General features: G+C 43.3%; 1 protein-coding gene across 1 annotated transcript in view; it reads right to left on the reverse strand.

Moving 5' to 3' along the window:
• The window catches only part of FOXO3 (forkhead box O3), an 88,475-nt gene that overhangs the window by 56,733 nt on the left and 10,637 nt on the right, over positions 1–21,105 (reverse strand). The window lies entirely within an intron of this gene.

Below are 21,105 nucleotides of genomic sequence, written 5' to 3' on the forward strand. Positions count from 1 at the left end.
AAATAAGTTTGGCTCACACTGGTCCTGAACTCACCTGGTGACACAAGCAGAAATTCCCCCCAGCATGATGCATTTTGATGAACCATTAAATAAATGCTAAAGTGTTTATGTGGTACAATATATTGTGCAAGTGTGCATTACAACTCCTACAGAATAGTGTGCCTAAAATCCCTTACAAAACAGGTTAGAAAATGCTGTGACCCTCTTAATGTTTTCTCCCAACACGCATTTTTAAGTGGGAGTGTAAGAAACCAATATAACCCCATACAGGGGAAAGAAATAAAATTAAATCTCAAGGTAGCAGAAGATCATGTGCACATCACTCAGTCCTGCCAGTGATTCTCAGGTGACAGCTGTGACACTACCAGGGGAACACACACACCTGGGCAGAAAGGGATGGTGGCTCTCACTTGTAGTGAAGTTTTCTACTTTGCTTTAGTTTGCACAGAAGAGACTGAGATTGCACCCACAGGAGCAGAGCAAACCTTTTCCTGCAATGCAAGGCAATTTCACCAGTGCTCGCAGGAGTTTCAGAAAACCTGGCAATGGGTATTTCTCCTCACCACAGATGACTTTGGCTCTTCAGGCTGCTAGCTTTTTGGTAGGGTAAACACAAGGACATATATACACCCATATAAACATGCACACACACAGGGAGATAGGACAAAACCTTGTGAAACCTGTGAAACAGGCCAGCTCAGTCCATGAGCTTCAATGTAATGAGGTTCTTAAAACCTTTCAGGTATTTACTCTGGCAAATACAACCTGATAATACAGGTATTTGTAATATAAATCAAATGCAAGTAGGTGCATGTTTTTTTTTTTAATTAAAGCAATTACAATATTTTAAAGATTTGAATATAAAGCCTTGCTTGGTAGTTCTGGTAAGAGGGATCCAGGAAAATACTAGCTTCAAAGACTCCTGGAGAGAAACACCAACTCATCACAAAACACTAGACAATTTACCAAGTGATCTTTCAAGGACAACAGCTCAGCCTTCTCTTCATATCCCACCAGTAAAAGCCAACAGGAGTTGAGACACTAATTCTCCTGGTATACCTGAAAATCTCCTCATTATTCTTCAAATTGAAAACTGGAAAGCATGAATGACTTTAAATTAAAAGGCATTTAAACTAAAGTCTTTTCTGTCACACCTGGTTTCAGAAACTTGATGATTCTAATGCTGATTTGTACAAAATGTCCCGTGGAAAGGGGGAATGGAGGGTCAAAAGCAGGATGAGTACCCTTCCCGTGCCCACACATACGAGATGAGAAGAAGATCTGGCACTTTCTTTTCCTTATTAATAAATAGCTTTGGATTCTCACTCAGCAAAAAGGAATTAATTTTATCTCCAGTGGATTGCAGCATCTTGGCAGGAAACACAGAACACAAGTTTAATCTTTCTAGACCAAGTCCTCAAGCTTGGCTGATGTGAAAGAAAGTATGCAATGGGAGTTTTTCTCTCTGCAAATAATTGTATGGGAGGGAGATGAAGCAAGTCACAGATCTAACGAGCAGAATTGCTCAGCTCAGCCATTTGCTGTCCTGCAAGAGAAGCACAGCTTTTGTTTTCTTCGACAAATGGGAATCTTTTGAGACTAGGAGCCTGGGTACACAGTCCGCAACAACCACTGCTCTCTTACCTCCAACATAGATTAATGAAAGATGGGGGGAAAAATAAAAGCCCTGGAAGCCAGAAATCTTGAGAACATCAGAAAAAAGTAAAACAGTAAGAAGTCCAGTCACTCAGAGTACCTGGAGAAGACCTTGGAGCTAGAAGGAATGTGGTTTGGAGCACGTGGCTCAGGCTGGGGCTGTCCTCTCCAGCTAGATGCAAAGGGTACAGAGGGACAATGACAGAGCTAGGTCGTGCCTAACAGGTCCTCCTACCAAAAGTGAATTACAAAACACAACGTGAAAGGTACCAATAAGGAGATAACTACTAACCTGCTAATAAAGGCAAAGGTTGACTGTTCAAAAAGCTGCTAGACCAGCTACATGAGGATCTCAACCCTCCATGGAACACTTCCCTTGAAGACCACAGTTAAAGCTTACAGGCTTATACAAATCAGTCAAGAGTTCACCTTTCTGTCCATCAGAGCAGGGGCTCACAGTGCTTACAAACCTGCAAATACGGGCACAACACACTGCATGGGGCATGCACAGCACAAAGACAGCTGAGGTCTCCAGCAGCTGTCAGGGATCCTGAAAGCCTCGCAGCACTCTTTGATTCCTAGGAAGTACATCCATATCAAGATGATTTGTGTCCGAAGGCTTGGACTCCTCTGGGAAAAAAACCTCCAAGTTGTCATCTCCACTGTGTCAATCTTGCTAGAGAAAAAAAAATGCGCTAGTCCAATCCAACTCAAATTCTGAGAAAAATTGCTGATGAGAAAAGATACCGGGTTACATGTGAAGGATACAATATGCTTTTGTTAAGAAAAATCTACTAACTTGCTCCCTAAAACTTTTGATCAAAGCTCTGAGAGAAGCAACTGAGTAGTGAACAAAAGAACCTCCTTAATCACTGTTTAACGCATTTAAATCCACAGGTAATAACTCTGATAAAATATACGAGATCTTAGACTCAGTTCTACTTCCCTGCTTGCAATTTCTAAAAAAAAACCCTTAGAAAATAAAGAGAACCTCGCAAATCTATCATAACAAGTCTCTAGAGAAGAAGACTCAGCCTACAAGGTTAAAGCTGCCACCCATCCTTCATGCAAAGGAAGACAGAAGGTGACTGCTCTGGTGTCTGCCCTTTTGTCCTCATTCAGGTGCCAGTGATTGAGAAATGCAATGCAATTTAAAAAATCCAACAAAGTGAGTTTGTGTATTCTATCTGATTATCAGGTGTTTTAAGATTACACTTGAGTAACTAGATTAACAATGCAATAGGAAAGAACTACAGCTTTGACATAGGGTGCTTTTTTGTGACCCTTTCTGTTTAAAGTATTGTGGAAAGCACAGATAAATTTCCAGCATTTTCTAGCACAGTAATACTGGAAATCTCCTTCATCTGAGTCAGGAATTCCAAAAGGGAAAAGAGAAAAAAAAAAAAAAGAAAATAGAAACCAACTGTAAATAAGAAGACATTTAGAAGTGGCCAGTCTATTCAAGGGAACTTTTAAAGTTCATGAACAAGCGCTTTTAAATCTTCTGCATTTGTCTTTGTTTCCAGCATTATAAATTCAGCCTAACCAAGGGGAAATTAACACAGACTCAGAAAGAAGTGCTGGGGAAATAAGATGAGCTCTTTTATGTTTCCCAAGTGAGGAAAGGTCACTCTCTAAAACAATGTAAAATATGGTATTAATTTCAGTTGGTTTGTCATAACTCACTGAAGGTCTGAGCCACTTTTCAGCAGCCCGCCAAGCCAGACTGAGAACTATAATAATAGAAGACCAGCTCCCAAGTGGCATTCTTTTGGAGCCCAGAGGCTCCCAACACAGAGTGGCAGGCAGCAGAGCCTTTTGACACCAAATAAGTCAGCTTTTGTGTTGCCTTAACACAAACATTGGCCAAAGGCAGACATGTCCAGCTCGGTTGCAAAACTGCCCCATGTCCCAGTGATGTCCTCTCATCTTGCCCCTTCCTGTCTCAAGAAGAGGATGCTTTGGGAAAGGTGTTTAACATCCTGAAAGCACAGCCTAAATCACTCCCCATGCCTAGCCACACTGACTCTGAAGGAGCAACTATCATCTAAAGCAAGAGTTTGTAAAATGATGCCTAAATGCAGTAAATGAAAAATCTCAGTATGTACTTTTATTGTCTGGGAAAGTTGTTCATACTGTTCCTTAAGAACTTCTCACTCTTCTGTGAAAAAACAGAGATGTAGTCCAAAACTGATGTCACATTATGACATTAAATCAACTTTCATTCCCTCTTTTCTGAGTCAGAAGACACAGAAGTACATCTTGCATTAAACCAAAAATATATGGAATATTAGCTTCATATAAGACTTCTGTCATAATCCTGCAGCTGTATTTAGATAAAATAAAAATGACAACTATGAAATTTCAAATTAATTTTCTTTTTTTCCTGCTTAGAATCCAAGTAACTACTGTTGGGTAGACAACTATGACCCCACACACACTGGGCTAATGAAACAACCTCCCAGAAAAATAATCTCTGGAAACAAAGAAAAGAGAGAGGCTACTGGAAGGTAAAAAAACCTGACCACTGAGAAGTACCTAAAATAAGTAAAGGATTACAAAAGTGTTCTCAAAACCATTCCATTAAATATGATTTTTTAATTATTTCTGTTGAGCAGGAATTAGTTCACCTAGCATATTATCACCAATATAATTATCAATACATCTTCATCCTGGTACAGAGAAGCGGCTGACAAGTATCCTGACAAAAACAGTGATCCCATGATAACTGTAACCCTCTAATATTTGCTACAGGTAAACAATGCAGAAAACAGTCTGTTGACTGTTTGCTCTGAATACACCTAATTGTCTACAACAGAATTAAATTTTTAAGGTCTTGCAAAGGAAACATTCAGGTTTTTGAGTTACCTGCCTGCACTCTGCAGTGAACAGAGCCTTTGAGTCCCATGGCTTTGACTGTCCCTGGTACCTCCCACCTGAGGGAGGACAGCTGTAAATCACACCCCACCAGACCATGTCAACATCCTCCACCTTCAAACAGCCTGGCAGGATCACCCCATACCTGGCAACACTTCCAGCAGCACATAGGCAGTTGCCTCACAACCTTTAGGATTAAAATTTTGCTGGCCCAACACGCAAGGAAGACAGAAAAGCTCCCGAAACGCGCAGCCTCTTCTGAGCGAAACCACTTGCACAATGTGGAAGAGGCTGGAAGAAAGGGGAACATCTTTGGATTTCGCTCATCTTGCAAATATTCAACAAACTTAATTGCTTCACATATTAGAGATAATAACAAAGGAACTGAGTTGACTCTATGTGGAAACACAGCACTAATTTGAAACGAGCACGGGCTGAAAAGAATAAACACAACTCCCTCAGTAAAGTACTGACTGGAGGCAGCAAAGATAGGAAGGCTGGACAACTGTGTCCCAGCACTGGAAAGAACTATTTATTCCCAAAGAAAGAGGCTTGCTTTCCCCAGGTGACTGGGGAAGAAGAGGCAGAAGGTTCCTAAAGACAGGTTGCCTCTGATCCTAATACACTAGATTAAAACGATTTCATTTCTTTTTGCCAGAGGTCTTGGAAACATCTATATCTTGGCTAGCTTTAAGATACTTAAAAAACAATTCAGTCCCATCTCTTGCTATTTATTTCTTCAAATGACAGCATGAGGTATGAAAGACAAGTTCTTGCAGCCAAAAGGTATTTAAACACAGACATGCTATCAGATTGAAATATCACATGCATTTACACTCTTCCCTTTCTGGCTCTCTAGTTCCTGACTCAGACATCTCCTCACATGATAATGGGAGTCCTGAGGAAGATGGCGAAGTCTCCACCAATGGATCCCCCAAATGCCTACAGAAGTCCTGGTGGACACAGTACCCATATCCTAAGAAACCAGCCTAACTCCAGCATAGCAGCACTGATATGTTTCACACAAAGGGGCCAGGCTGTCCTGGCAGCTCAGCATGGGGCGCCTCTGCCCATGGAAAGGCAAGAGCAGATTATCATTTTGCCATCTTAAACATTCTGCCACTGATTTGCCCAGTTGTAACATTAATGGATGTTTTAAACAGGGAAGGACTCACGCTCACCATGGTGAGCAGTAGGAGCAGTGAGGAGTATTTTCTTGGCTTTGAAGAAGAAACCCAGCCTCACAGTAACTGCATGGGGAGTGTGCCAGCCCGAGATGTCCCTCTCCTCACACCCTAAAGGCTGACCACCATCTCCTCCTTACAATTCAACCCCCTCTGTAGCAAGAGACAGCACACCCTCAGCCTGAGTGAGTGCTCCCCTAACCTTGCTGAACCTATGACTGCCAAAATACCTCTATGAGAGAGTTAGGCAGGAGGCAGCCAGCAAGGGAAGGAAGTGCCTGTGGAACTGGTAATGGAGGTGGATATTCCACACACCACCAAAATGGAGCACTACACAGAGGAGTGAGCTGGCCCTCTCTGTGCCAGCAACAGCATGCTGGGGAGTACAGATCCTCTTCTTTCTTTCTCCCTAGCAGAATTGGGGAGACCCCATCAGAGGAGATGGAGAGTTGGCAGCCTCCCGACTAAAGCTGCTCTGCCTGGCCTGGCAGCATCCTTCCCAGCAGCCTGGGCAGCAGGGTCAGCCCCGAGCTGCCAGAGCTGCTCCAAAGAGCAGAGCAGTCTCCAACCTGGCACAGCCCTGCCTCGGCAGCAGGGCCCTTGAAAGGCTTGTATTAAAAACAGGGTGGGAACTGCAAATCCTCAGAATCTTCCCGGCTCTGCAGAGCCCTTTCAGAGCCATTAGGCAGGGAAAGGCTGCTGCCCCGAGGGACCTGGAGCCACACATGTGCTGATAACTACACAAGTGCACACACACAAATGGGTGCACAGCTAGAAAAGCCAGGGGTGAAAGGGAATCGTGCTTAAGATTAAAACCATCAACAAAAATGAAAAAAACTTTCAATCATCAGAGGGCTTTGAATTCCTCCAGACATGGCATTTTCACATAGATTATCTTTAGGTAAACAAAGTGCTTTTAATTAATTTTTTTAGCCCTCACAAGACCTTCATTAAATGCACAGCAACTGCAGAACGCAGAGGTGACAGTCTTACCTAGAACCTTTTTTGTCTAGGAAGCTACTTCACTTGCTGTTAAAAAACAATTTGCACCTCGGATCAAGACCACCACTAAAACCACTTGCTTCTTTTGGAGTTAAAAGATCAGAAGCTCCAAATTGCACCTTTTTCAGAACTGAAGTGCAAAAATACAGAATACTAAAACTCGCTAGTTAACAACCAGAAGGGTTTATATTCATCACCAAGATAACCACAGCTGCTTTTCCTAACCAAAGTGACCCAAATGCACCCTGTGTGGCACCAGCTCAGCCCCTTTGCCTCCTGACAGGCAGATAAACTTTAGCCTTCATATGCAGCATCAACCTCTCCTGAAACCCATGGAAAACACAGAGGCTCTCATAAGTTCTTAAAAATGTTGTGAACAGCTGTTTTAATTCCCTCTCCCATTACACTTACTGGAAAGAGGGGAAAACCACCACCCTGTGCAGTGCAGCCTTGCAGAGCCACCCCACCCTGAGGCACACAGCCATGTCTCAGGTGAGCTGGGAAGGTGCCAGATTAAACAAAGACAAGCCTGGGACTGTGCAGGGGCCGAGCCCAGGTTGCTGTGCTGACCTGGCACACACCTATCTGCACACCCTGGCAGCTGAGTGGGGCTCAGACCGTCCGGGCATTGTGCAGGAAGCAGACAGCAAAAACCTTCAGGCAAGCAGTCTCTGCAGCCTAACACCAAATCTCTTCAGATACACAAATAAAAAATCACATTCACTGAACAAATAAAAGCTACACCTGCAGCAAGCTTGGCTTCATGTGGCAGATCATCCGTCTTCAGCCTTTTTGGAAGACCTCAAACACCAGGGGAAATGCCTGGGTTGGGTTTGATTTTGTCAGAAACCACCCACAAAGTGTGGCAATGGACCAGTGATGGGGAAGGGCCTTTCATTTCCCCAGCACCAGACCAAAATCCTACCCAGGTCAGCTTCTGTCTGACAGCTGTTAAAAAACCTCTGTGAAACAAGCTGGCTGTTTTAATCCAGTTTGCAGTGGACTGTGTGTAGATCCCAAGGTGGTAAAAGCTTTAGCCATGCAGTGGACAGGAACATACCCTTCATATAAAGCTCAGTACAACAAGTACTAATCAGGAGCAGCCATGCAGGAGAGGAGCCAAGGACAGAGAGGAGGCTGGAAATCCAGTTACCCACTCCATTCCTAGAAATGATTCAGTTAGATTGGACTTACAGCAAACGGGCAGAAGCACAACAAGTAGCTTGTCTTTGCTCCCTACATTTTATGAATAAGTATTTCAGCTCCTGAACCCTTGATCTTTCTTCCCATAAAATGCTATTGCAAAAGCCAACTCATATTTTCCACACACATGGAAAAGTATTTGCTACCCATTCAATTCCTTAACCAAACACACACACTTAATATACCAGCAGCTTTCTTCCTCACCCCTTTTGCATTTTTTTCTTCAAAAAATCCTTAAGCTTCTTCTTTTTGGATCTTTCTTTTCAATATTAAAATAGTCTTTTTTGATTGTGCCATCACTAACTTTTGGGGGCAGCAGAAATCTTCAGGACTATGCAGTAAACATTAATACCAAGATTTCTGCTGTTTACAACCTTATCAGAGCATGGTGTTTTCCTGTGAGATTTTCAGTCTTTTAGAGCAGTTGACAAGTGAATGAAAAATTAGTAAATGCCTTGAGTGCACTGCAATAAAATAAATTTAGGAAAAAAATCTAAAACCCCCTAAAGCACAGAATATAGGAAGGGCAAAAGGGGGGTGTTTTGGAAATTGTACACGTGCAGTCACGATGGGTTACTTCCAAAAACATACTTCCAGCTGTTATGTATAAATATTGGCTTGGAAATGAAGTCCTAGCTGACATGCTGGCACTTGGTTGGGTCTGTTGGCTGGTGGGGCACTCTCGGGTGACACCATGTACATGCTGTGCTGTCACATAACGTGCTGGTCCCTCCCGTCCTGGTGTGTCACCAGCATTGCATCACTGCCAGTGAAATAACGCAGCTGCCTCACTGCTTTTTTTTTTCCTTTTTTTAAAGTGACAGCAAATTTCAGTGCAATAAATCTCTGAGCCTGTGCCCAGCTCTACTGCTCACACAGGCCAGCTTCTCTGCTTCGTAGGATCCTTCTTTCTCCTTCAGCATGGCCTCATTTGAGGAAAATAACTTTCTCACCACCTGAAAGATGTCATGATTAAGCCTGAAGTTTAGCAGACACATTATTGCCTGTCGTTGTCCCGTAGGCTCCTGGGATTACTTGCTTTCACTGGCCATTATCATTGCCCTCCCTGAAGCAAGTGAGTTAGTCTCTCCAATAACATCTACAATCCACCACAAACCTGAACACTGCTAAAAGGCCCCAGAAGTCACTGGCAAATCTCAGCAGCAAGATACACAAAACTTTCCTGGAGTGAACACAGCAGCAGCAGTAGGTATGGTAAGTACTCTCACCAGGCTGCTGGCCTTCACCACTGTTCAGCAGGCAGGAGGCCACGGCCAGATTGCCCACATGGCTTTCAAAGAGCACCTCAATGCCATAACTAATATGCAGAAAAGTTCATTTATCCAGCTTTATCCACTACTCACCCACAGCAAACCTGCCCAAGTGTCACACTGTATAATGGCAGAGATGTCTGTAGCCACTATTTGTCATTTAAGTAGGACACCATAGTCCATCAAAACACCCTACCATATAGTTCAACCACAATTTTACAAAATCCACTTGGTTACTAGCAAAAAATAAAAAAACACCAAAGAAAACCCCATCACCATAAAATAAAAATTCCTTTTTTTCTGTATTTTGACAGTACAGGAAAAACCCACTTTGTGTGAACTTTCAAAAGGGTTCCCAAACGATGGACGCATGGAAAACACTGCTGATCCCTCCAGAGCATCCTCTTTTCATTTTGACAATTAAATGCATGAGCATAGAGTTCAGCATCATCTGCAGCTGCAAACACTCTAGCTGAAACCTGCAAGCTACGTACTTGTTCAACCAGATTCATGTTATTATCTTTTCCCTTTCCTTTCGTTGTGGCAAGAGTAACAATTTAATTAGACAGGGGAAGAAAAAAAAAAGCCCGTATTATTTATAACCATAGCGCAATACATTATTTTTAGCTAAAGGATTCTTAAGGAAGAAATAGTGCCCAGACCGATTTTCATGTACAACTTCCTGAATTTGTGATTCACAGCCAAATTTCAGGGACAAGTTTAATTTAGGTTTTAATCCTTTTGACCTTGGCACATTAGCAAGAGCTCCAGATTTAGTGCCTGCAGCTTTACTTCTTCTGAGCTCTATAGATTTAAAGCTCAACAGGTCCACTGGCTGCAAAACCAGCAACACTTGAGAAAAGGCAGCCTTTGGAGCAACAAAGCTGTCATCCATCTGACTGTGGCTCTTGGGGAAGTTTGGGAGGTGGGGGGGCATTCACCCAGGCACAATACCACACTGATAGGAGCGGGACGGATCCCGTTTCGGGAACTGTGTGTCCACAAACAAGTGCCAGAGTGACAGGCTGTTCTGTGCCACGCAGCAGATATAGCACCGACAGGCTTCACGCTGCAAATCCACCCTCCCCGGCCTCCTTTTTTTTTTTTTTTAACCTAAACTATATTTGACTTCACTGCCAAGTATTTCAGCACAGCTGCTATTCTCAGGTTCTCCCAAAATACACACAGTAGGTACTGTACTATTGCACATACAAACATCTACCTTCCTACCACAGCTATTTATGATTAAAATAACTTTTCTCCATTTCTGATTTCATTTCCTTTCCCTGGGCCCTGTTTTACATTGCACAGGAGGTGCTTTCAAGACCAGAACTAGCCTCTAGCATGAAATGAAGAAGTAAAATGTTAGCCTGGTTAGAAGTTTACAATTTAGTGTCCAGTTTCCCTTGTGGGTGACCTATAAGCAGGGCTTTTCTCCGATGCCTCACAGTTTAGGGAAAAGAAAGGACTGAAAGTCAGCAATTAGCCAGGGGCTGGTGGTGGAAAGGAGCTGCCTGTCATCTGGTGGTTCCTCAGGTACCACCACTGCCCTTTCCAGTCTCTGCTGGGTTTGTTACATATGTTACTAGGGCTGGCACAGCCTGAGTTCTCTCTAAAGATCTGCCCCAACTGCAGCCATCGCTGTCAAAAATTGTGCAGGTGCACAACAGCAGCACTTGGCAATGGTGGATCTTAGTCTGTCTAAAAACAAATTTCTTGGGTAAAGAACACCACACATGCTTTTCAGTTGCACTGAAATAGGATAAAATGGTGCCATGCAATTTAGCACACTTTTCCACCCTTATGAGACACTTCCGTGGTTCAGGGGTTCTCTGTGATGCGATGCAAGAAAAGGAGCCAGTGGCTCCTCTGCATCTGGAAGATGGCCTCTGTGCACTGAAACCCACAGCATCATCTTCTAAACTCACCCATACAGATTGGAAAAGCAAACACACCTTGTTTTCACCCACCCTTGCACCAGGCAAGAGGGGAGGTAAAGCATCAGCACCGCAGTTACAGTGCGGAGGAGGCTGTACACAGGAGCAGACTAAGTTTTACTGAGCTCCAAGGAGAAGCTCTATGAGTGGTTGGGGTGCTCCAACAGATGTTCTCAGCACCTGGTTCTTATCCAAACCCTCCCTTAGAGGCACGTGTTCCGCTCAAGAGGACCTTGCTTTCAGTGCATGTATTCTTCCATAATTGAACGTGCTGAAGCCCAAAGCTTCTTTACCTCCCCAAGCTTTTACACGATTCATAACTTCAGCATGACATTAGCTCTGGTGCTTCTGGAGGGCCAAGCAAAACCCCTCCTACTCCATGAAATATTAGGCTGGACATAGTTGACCAGCCTCATTCCTTGTCCATGATCATCCTGCCTACTCAGCCAACTATTAAATAATTAACCCACACTGAGGCAGAGGCTCCTTTCTGCCTTATGGAATGGGGCCTCAAGTTTTCAGTGTGAAGCTCCTTTGTACTGAACCCAGTATGTCCCAGGAATCTTTCTGTGGGCAGCTGTACTCTGTATGAACGGTAACATAAACAACAGAGATTAAAGGGGTTCATCTCCCGCTGTTAAAGACAAACAAATACAACTGTTACAAATCATTTTGAGGTGATAAGGGATTTGGGGTGAGCAAAGCTGAACCCTGACTCCATGACCCGGTGGAACATATCCAAGTGCAGTAAGAGGAAGCTCCCAGTGGTCCAGAAGCTGGGCCTGCAAGCCATGCCAGAAGGGCACAGCACTAGTGCTGCCAGGCTGCACTTCAGCAGCACGGCACTCCATTCTGCCTCCTGCTTGGAGTCACCTCCCCTCACTTACGAGTGCCTAAAGCTGGCTGCACCAACTGAACCTTAATCCCGGGTTTTAGCACAACCCAAGCATTTGGATACCTTCATACGTGCACACACACTGAATCTGTCCTTCCCTTACACAATTTGGTAGCTTCCCTAAACAGCTGCTGCTTCCAAAGATCCCTAGCTCTCCTTCTCCTTGCTTTTAAGTTCCCTTTTATTTAGAATTCAGGCATTTACATTTCTAGGATGGGAAAAGGACATTTGTGACTAGATGTTCAAGACACACCTATGCATCAGAAATCAGGGGACAGGAGTTTAAACTAAAATACCATGATATTACTGGTCTGTGCTGCCTCTTCTTCCTGCTCCCAGCCCATTGCTGGAGGAGTGAAGCAGCTGCTCTCCCTGGTCCAGCACTGTCAGATCCCCAAGGCAGAGGAGGGTACTCTTCTTGACACCTGCCCATTTAAAACAACTGCTGGATTTGCAGTCAGAGGAAATCCCCTTCTTTGTCCTGCCCTCAGAATCAGACTGACAAGGAAGGCTGTTGGAAGATTTTTTTTTTTGTCTAGACTTCTCAGCAGCAAAATACACAAAACTTTTCCTGGGATCTCAATGGGATCCTTTGGATATTTCATTTAACAGACATGCTGCACCTGCAAGGCCTTCAGTTTTTCCTGGTATCTGCATGCAATACATTGCTATTCTGGTCTCTGTCTTGTAACTACAGGACTTTGGTTTGCCATAAGGTGACAGAAAAATGCTTTATCTGACGTGCTGTGGGCCAGATTTCTGAGAGACTGTGGGAAAAGATACTCATTGGCACGGGTGACTAGACTAGGCCCATCCATTTCAGGGCCTTTGTAGGCCAGAAAGGTGCACATACATTGCAAAAAAAGAGAATTACCACAATGTCAGAACCCAAAGTAACATGGCTTTCTTTGAATTTTTTCTACCTACTTTTCACATATTTCTACTGAAACAAGAGGCTTACAGCATGGAGAGTTGCATCAAACAAAACTCTGCTCAACAGCCTTATCTCAAATTCACAACACGCTAATTCAAGATTGTTACCTCTTCCATCTCCTTTCCTTGCACACTAGCAAACAAAAAAAGTACACAAAGGGCACATGGAGAAGCCTCACTGCAGTACAGACAGGACAGATTTTTGATTCAACTTCAATCTCTTCCTTGTTTTCCACAGACACTAAGAAATATGTACAATTCTTGTATCTACATAAATTGCCTACTTCTAACTGGTGCAGGCTTCAATAGATGACCAGCAGCATGGAAAACAAAAGTTACTTAAACTTCTCCACTCTCCATAAACGCAAAGGAAAACCTCAGCTGGCAGCCAGCACAGTGCAGTACTGACGCTGTTCCTAAACCTCAGTCCTCAGCATGTGTTGCTGCAGACACTTATCTGCACTTTAAATGTGCACATTTGAATGTTTCTGAATGGACAGAAACCAGGCAATGTAAATAGAAAACAGTTGTAACATGACACAGAGACACAAGGTAATGCTCCCCCTGCATTACACAGCTAAAGCTTCAGCCGACAGCAGGGGCTACATGACAGAAATGCTCCATCAAGCCAGAGCTCTGCAAAACTGTAAATGATTACAGAATAATGCCCTGCAATCAAAGAACAAAATGTGTGCTGCAGATTAATCACTTTCCAAGATGGGAAAGGAAAGATAGGCTTGAGAGATAAATCTGGCTGGGGTGTTTATGCAAGCGTATCATGCTCCTTAGTACTGAATGTCCCAGAACTTAGAGAGGAAGTAAACAATGTGCTGGGGGGGTGTGCGGGGGGTGTGTGAGGGGTGTGCGTGTGCCCGCGCTCACAACCCCAAAGAAGACAGCTTGTGAAAAATGCTGAACTTTCAGTTATGAAACACCGGCGTCAGGAGTCACTTCACTGCCAGCTGTGCTGCTCCTGCCTGAGAAAATCTCAAACACGGAGCCCTTCAGACACAGCTGACGCTTCCCTCTGGCATTTCAAGCTTCCCTACAAAACTCCACAAGGATGCCCACGGACTCCTGAGCCCTCTCCCCCATGGTGCCTCAGCAGCTCCAGCACATGGGCAGTGCATTTGAAGGCAGGGACTGCAAGTGCTTCTGGTTGGGATTTACTTCTGGAAGCACACTCCAGTAACCTACATTTCCAGTGTCCCTCTAGCATAAAATCACACTGCTTTTGGCTGTTTAGGCAATGCCAGCTTTCATGCATTCCTCTTTTCTCTGTAAACATATTTACATTTGTAACTTCTAACTGGCTTAATACTACACAGGCATTTCGAGGAAAACTCTACCAGCCCCTGAATTAAATGCAACACTCTGACAATCAATTACAAACAGTAAACTTACAGCAATGGGTGCAGGAGAGGCTGGTGATATGGATTTAGTTCAAGGGCTGCACAGGTTTGTTGGGAAGGCTTTCTGCAAAAGCTCACCAGGAGCCTATGTCTCAATAGACTGAGTCACCAGAGTGACACACATAACAAAAAAAGTTAGAAAATCTTCATGCTGAGAGTTTTAGTTGTCATCAATGGCTTTGGAAGACGTAGGGACACCATGCTGCAATTCCTCACCTGAGGATGACGGTTTTATACCAAATTTATTTCCACACAGGAGCTAATAAAAATTTCCTAAAAACTAAAGTGAGAAAGAATGCTGGAGTATGCACTGCAACAGCGCTACATTTAGGTAAAATACTTCACAGAAACCAACTACTGAGGTTCCTTCTCCCTGCAAACATTTGGCTCTGCATTAAAACAAATTAACAATATGCTACTATTAACAAGACTGTGATATAGCTGTGAGGTTCCCCTAAAGCAAAATCCTACCAATGCTAGTAATTGATTCAGCAATGTGCACCAGTGCAATGGCACAGGCGTCTCCAGTCCTTGGGAACATTACATCCACTCTAATTCTCCCCCCAAGGTCACCACAACCATCAGAAAATCCCCATACATCGTGACCCAGAGAGCTGTGTCTAAACAGCCATTATCTATAGCCTGGGAAAATGAAGCACTGCACCTGAAAGGCATCAGCTACCACAAGTAAACCCCTCAGCCAACCACCCTGCCAGAGTGGCTCGGGGAGCAGTGGCAGAGAACAAACTGCAGGAGAAAAAGCAGGGCGTGCTAGATTTGCCTTTGCACTATTTGTTGCAATGTGTGTTTGCACACACTTTATTGCAATGGAAAGAGGACAGGACACCCTGTTAACCTGATTAAAGTTTTGAACTTCTATCATGAAGGAACAAGAGTCTCATGGATGACACACTCTATGCCCAAGCTCTTTAACAGGTCAACACAGGGTTATTCATACCAATAAATGACTTGGTCTAGCTAGCACCACAATTCAGTATGAGTTTCTCAATCTAATTCTGATAACAAAACCACTGCCATCAGCTTCTCTAGATTTGAAAGCATTTTACCAGAACCACTGAAGACCAGGCATGAAGTCAGCATCACAGGCAGAAGGTACAAGAAACCATGAAGCAATATCAGAAAAGGTCAGCTGTATCATTATATTTTCAAGTCTAAATCTATTCATCAAGTCAGAGGGTCCTTACTGGAGGACACAGAATATGCTATGACTATGGACTGTACACTTTCATGCACTTCTATGCCTTCCATCTTTTCTATTTTTAGTGAGGTACTCAAATGTCTCCTCTCTTTTCACAGATGAGGAAGGAAAAAGGAACAGCCCCTCACACCATGGAAATAAGAGCAATTACTACCTATACCATTAAATACTTTAGGGACAGCTCAGTAGCCCCATGAATTGTAGAATCTCAGATGCTGTTGGTGTCTAGGTCAGGCCACAGAGAAGTAAGACATCCAAGTCTCTCTGAGACAGGACCCTCCATCTCTTACACAAATGAGCAACCTCTCAGTACCCAGTATTGGCAGAAGGAACAGGATTATCCCAATGACTAAGGATTTGCACACTGACAGTACCAGGACTGCTTACCTAAGGGTGGATCAGTTAAAAATATAAACAGTGTTCTAAATTATAGGTGGTGCTGTGAGCCCCACCTACACCTTGTATTGTCCAACACTTCCTACTACAAAACCCTGCTTGTTCCTCAGCACTAATAACTTTACAAACCTGAACTGAAACTGGGATTAGGAACAGGATAAGTGGTCTAGGATAGGCAACCAAGACACAGGAAATACACAGTCCTGGGGCAGGGGGGAAATGTTGAATGGGGAGCTGGGGAAAAAAAAAAACAGACAAGAGGGACAAGCAGAACAGATACGAAAACAAGTGGTGGTGGGCAGAGGTGGGGAAGGTCACAGGAAAAGGAGGAATGCTTGGAGCAAGACAGGGAATCACACGAGAAAGAGACTGGGATGAGAGAACATAGTAAGGAGCTTGGGGAGGGGAGAATATTTGGTGCTGGGACAGTGCTCATCAGGGAAGCCTATGGATACTGAAGAGGCAAAAGGCACAGACAAGCACACCCAGAAGGGCGTATTTCTTTACTCAGAGCCAAGTGCAACAGCCATGGCACAGGGCCCACACAGAGAGCACAGGGGACGAGCTGAAACCCTGAGCACTCCTTGAAGGATCCAGCCCACCAAGGAGAGCGGGGGTGGATGGAGCCTGTGAGCTCCTTACTAATAACAGCGTCACAGCCGGCATGAGAAGTAATTTCAAATGCTAGAGGAAGCTTCATTTCTGACATTTTGTACTTCCCAAGCACTTGACTTTTATATTGATACTTTTTTTCAGTGCAGATTTTTGGATAAATAAAGAATGCTCATATTTAGTTCTTCTGCTTGGCCCTTCACTAAACAGTGAAGGGCCAAGCAGAAGATAGTGAGAACTATCCACAGAGATACTCCAGTGATCTACAGTTTGTGGTCATACCGTGCAAAATCTCCCTGGCAGCTCCTAGAAAATGAGGAGAGCCCATCACTGGCATTGCTCAAATCCACCCACTGCCTCATGGTACTTCTAGGGAGAAAGCTGCTGACCCCCACAAGTCTGTAATCACCTAGAAGAATTTGTGGTCTGATACCTGATACAATTTCCTGCAAAAAATAAGGAAAATACCACCTCTGTGGCAATGTTGTTTTTTTGGGTTTTTTTTTAAACCAAACACAACCAACAGCCACCAACAAAAATGTAAAACCAGAAAGCAGGCACTCAAAGCTGGATAAATTTAGTAAGATGTCATGATTCAACTACAATTGAAGGAAATCCATATTTAATTTCTCAAACAACTGCTATCATACAATTCAAGCAGTGTTTTTCCTTCAGGCTGAGAAGATACCAAATACACACTATTTCTCAATTTAATACTTTTTCCCTCTTTTCTTACTTTCAATTGGAGAACATTGTCATTCGACATGCTTACAAGCCTGAATAGCAATGACACGTGAGAAGTTTTTGCCAGGGTTAAGTCCCAACACAGCTGTTGGAAAAACCCAAAATGAACATTTTATCCTGGACAAATCACTGTTCTTTTCACTATTTATACTCTTGGATTCAGCAGCTGCAAGTGACACTACAGGTCACGTAGTCCAAAATGGACAAGGAATCTGAAGATTCTCTCAAGTTATGGAGTTCCTACTTCTGTTCTCCCTCTCAGTGCTTCACAGCACTGCTGCACCAATGCTAATTTGCTGCAAGTTTAAGTAGAATACCAAACTCTGGTCAGAGCAGACTTTTCAGAAAATTTCCATTCTTCATAAGAAAGCGCCTTTTTCCTGCTTTCATTTTTCAGCACCATAGGATCAACACTGGCTGCTCAGCTGATAATGCCTCTCTTTATTTGAAATTATTTTTCTCCTTTCACCACCCACATTCATTTAGGACTTATTCAGTATTATTCTGCTTGACACTGGTCCAAGACAGCAAATAATTTCTGTAACTGCACAATAAGCTGAGAAGACCCTAACAGAGCTGCTTCATTGTCTAAGAACCCCCTTACATATTGAAAATAAGGCTGAAAAACTTGTAAGGATGCTAGATACAGCTGTGCCTTTAACAGCACAACCTCTCTGGTATTTTACATTTGGCATCTGGCATTTTACAAGCAGGGAAACATTTCTGCTGTACTTTGGCCTTCTGTCATCAGAGAGAGGTGGAGATTTATGCCCTTTCTCCTTCTAAATTGGACTACTTCAGTGCCCTATTTTATATTCCTCCTGACAGGTCCCTATTTTGTATAAAACAAAAAGTACTACTGTCGCTGTGTTGCATGGCAAAAGCCCTTTCCAGCTGAAAGAGAAAACTCCTGCCACCAAGTTAAGTGGCAAGATGTAACTTTGCAGTTGAAACTGCGAGGATAAAATAACTTTCCCCAGCAACATATTAATTTCCAGTAGGATTTGATAAAATTATAATTCACTGTCCAGAAAAAGACTAAAACATTAAACATATTATACTGAGAAAGTCAAAATAGGTCATTCAATCAGCGTTATTCCCCCTTCATTTCACACATAATACAAAGCAGTTAAGTAGTTTCTCTTGCAATTAGCATCATCTTTGTCTCCTTGGTGTCTAAAATACACTGGAGATACGAAGCTGCTCTGACGGCACTGCAGCCCAGGCCCTGCTTCCCACCATCGCTGACTCCTCAATAAATACAAAGGTGAAATCCTGTCTTCAAGTATTTCAACAATGATAATTTTCTTTTGTTATTCCAATTTCCTGGTCTATCATCTCAACCAACAGGCCTTTTCCCTCTGATTAAAAAGGAGTACAGGTACACTCAGGTAGAACCCCAGCATTCTCCAGCTGCTAATGCACATCCCACTCCATCTCCAAACCAAGAACACTTGTTACCTGGCAGAGCCCTGCAGAAAGTGGGCTAGAAACAGCCTCCACAAGGAACGGCGGGGTTTTAAGAGATCTTTCCTGGATGTGAGAAGTCTAACATATGCTTCAAATGCATTTTAATTTAGAAGAACGTTGGAAAGATTTTATTTATGTTTCTAATTAGGTAAACAATATGCTTCTTCCACCTGCTTTGAGCTACCCCACTAGGCCCAGTAGACATCAGATGTCTCTGAACATACATCAGGTTGATTTACACCCTACTGCTAGCTCAGAGAATCCTTCCTCCTCCCAGTCCCGTATGCCACTACCTTATGGACTACACAATTCCCCTTTTCTTTGTATGGAAAACGGCCTCACTGCTGATTTTCAAACACCTTCCTAAGCACCACAGCTCCCCTCCCCATAGCTTTATATAGTACAGTTCCTCATAAAAAATTTCTCTCCTACCCCAAGCATGCAAACCTTCTAGCACAATTTAATCAGAAGTATTTTTGCCGTGTATGAATCAGGATGCGAGAGCTACTGGGGCAAGAAATAAATCTCAACATGCCATGGGAAGTGAAAATCACACTGTCAACATCATGATGAACATAATACTAGGTCAGAGCTTTTGGCTGCTGCACAAACTAGGCTGGAAACCTCTGGCCCAATTCATGCAGAGCTCTGACATGACTGCCATTTGTCAATCGAAGATTTCACATGTAGCCCACTTATACTCGGCTGAGGCTTCGAATTCAAAAAATGCTTCAGAGTTTTTACAGCTCCTCAGTGGCAGCATCATTATCAGTGCCAAGGTTCTTGTCCTACAAAGGCATACAAGGGTCAGCAGCCTCCCATTGTAGGTCTTGATGCATACTTAAAGAAGCACCATTCACCCTGAAACCTGACATCTCACACAAACGGTTTTGAGTTCCCCCATACAGTGAAACTCTCAGGCACAATAGATCATGTTGCACAAAAGCAGGGACAGCAGCTCCACGTCTCAGCTTACAAGCATCTCAGGACACGACTTGAACTGGCATCACCTTCTTGTACAAATTCCTGAAAAAAAAACATTCTCTGAAAATTAGTCAAGGCTCAGAGCAGTTGTGCAGAACAAACAGTAAGTTATAGGCTTTCAGGAAACCACATCACTGCTGTCTGCACAGAACCAGTCAGCAAAAGTGGTGATAATGTGAGAGCTTGTGAAACACTCACAATAAGACATTCTTTCTTGAGCACTGTTCTCACTTGTCAGATGCCAAATTTTATTTACTAAAGCATATCTAGAACTTAATACATGAAACTGATAAATCCTCCATGAAGTATTAGCAAATATATTTACACAAGACTGGGGTTCACACAAAGTCGGAAACTTTTGATCTGGATTAAGTCTCACATTTAAAGGTATGTTTACACTGCAAATTTCAAGTAAGAAAGTGGAGTTAACCTTGGTCACAATGTGTCTTTTGTGTCTTTGGAGAACTGCAAAAGGTGTTTGAAGAGATAGTGTGGAGAGAAAAAACCCTAGATAGAGCAGGATTTAAAAGAACTGCTATGTGAGTACATATCAAGACAATTCAGTCCACATTCTAGACAAAACAAATATGGCCCTGGAGTTCAGCCCATATCCTAAAATTATTTCTTTAGAATAATACATTTATTCTTCTGCAACCTATTTTGGAAAAAAGCATAGAAACCAACATGATATAGCACGAGAAAACACTAAGTTATAAGGGCAAATGGTCTCCAGAGTCAGAAGTGCTGACTGTCTAGACTAGGAAAGCAGCTTGTATTAGATATTACTAGGTAATAAATACATTTTTAAACAAAGCTTGGTTTACTTAAGTATGACACTGTTACTAACGCTCCCTGGTCATACTCAGTCCTCACACGGGGCTCAGGCTGAGCTGCAACCAGGATTTTTGGCACTGCTGGCTTGAGTCTGTCTAGCACTAATGCAAATGTGTGCTCCTGCCTTGACACAGCCTTTAGCAGGGATGAGACTCAGACCTGCCCTCTTTACTTCATCTACCCATGAAAGCTGCACGGTCATAAACCCACATCCATGCCAACGCTTCTTCATTCCCACTCCCAGCTGAGCAGTCGCGGCACCACGACACAGAGTGAAGCCCCAGCAGACACATCCTGATGTTTTTGGGTGTTCCTCTATCTGTCCTCCCACAGCACGCTGTCCTCATCAGTCTCCTGACTTATCTGTGGTCTCCCACTCCTCTAGGGCTGGGATAAGCAGATGTTACCTCCCTGTTCAAGTCCTGGCAAGCAGCCAGACCTGCCCTTTTCTGCTCACATGACTCAGGAGCCAGCAA

Source organism: Ammospiza nelsoni, chromosome 3 (assembly GCF_027579445.1).
Source record: "Ammospiza nelsoni isolate bAmmNel1 chromosome 3, bAmmNel1.pri, whole genome shotgun sequence".
Taxonomy (NCBI): domain Eukaryota; kingdom Metazoa; phylum Chordata; class Aves; order Passeriformes; family Passerellidae; genus Ammospiza; species Ammospiza nelsoni.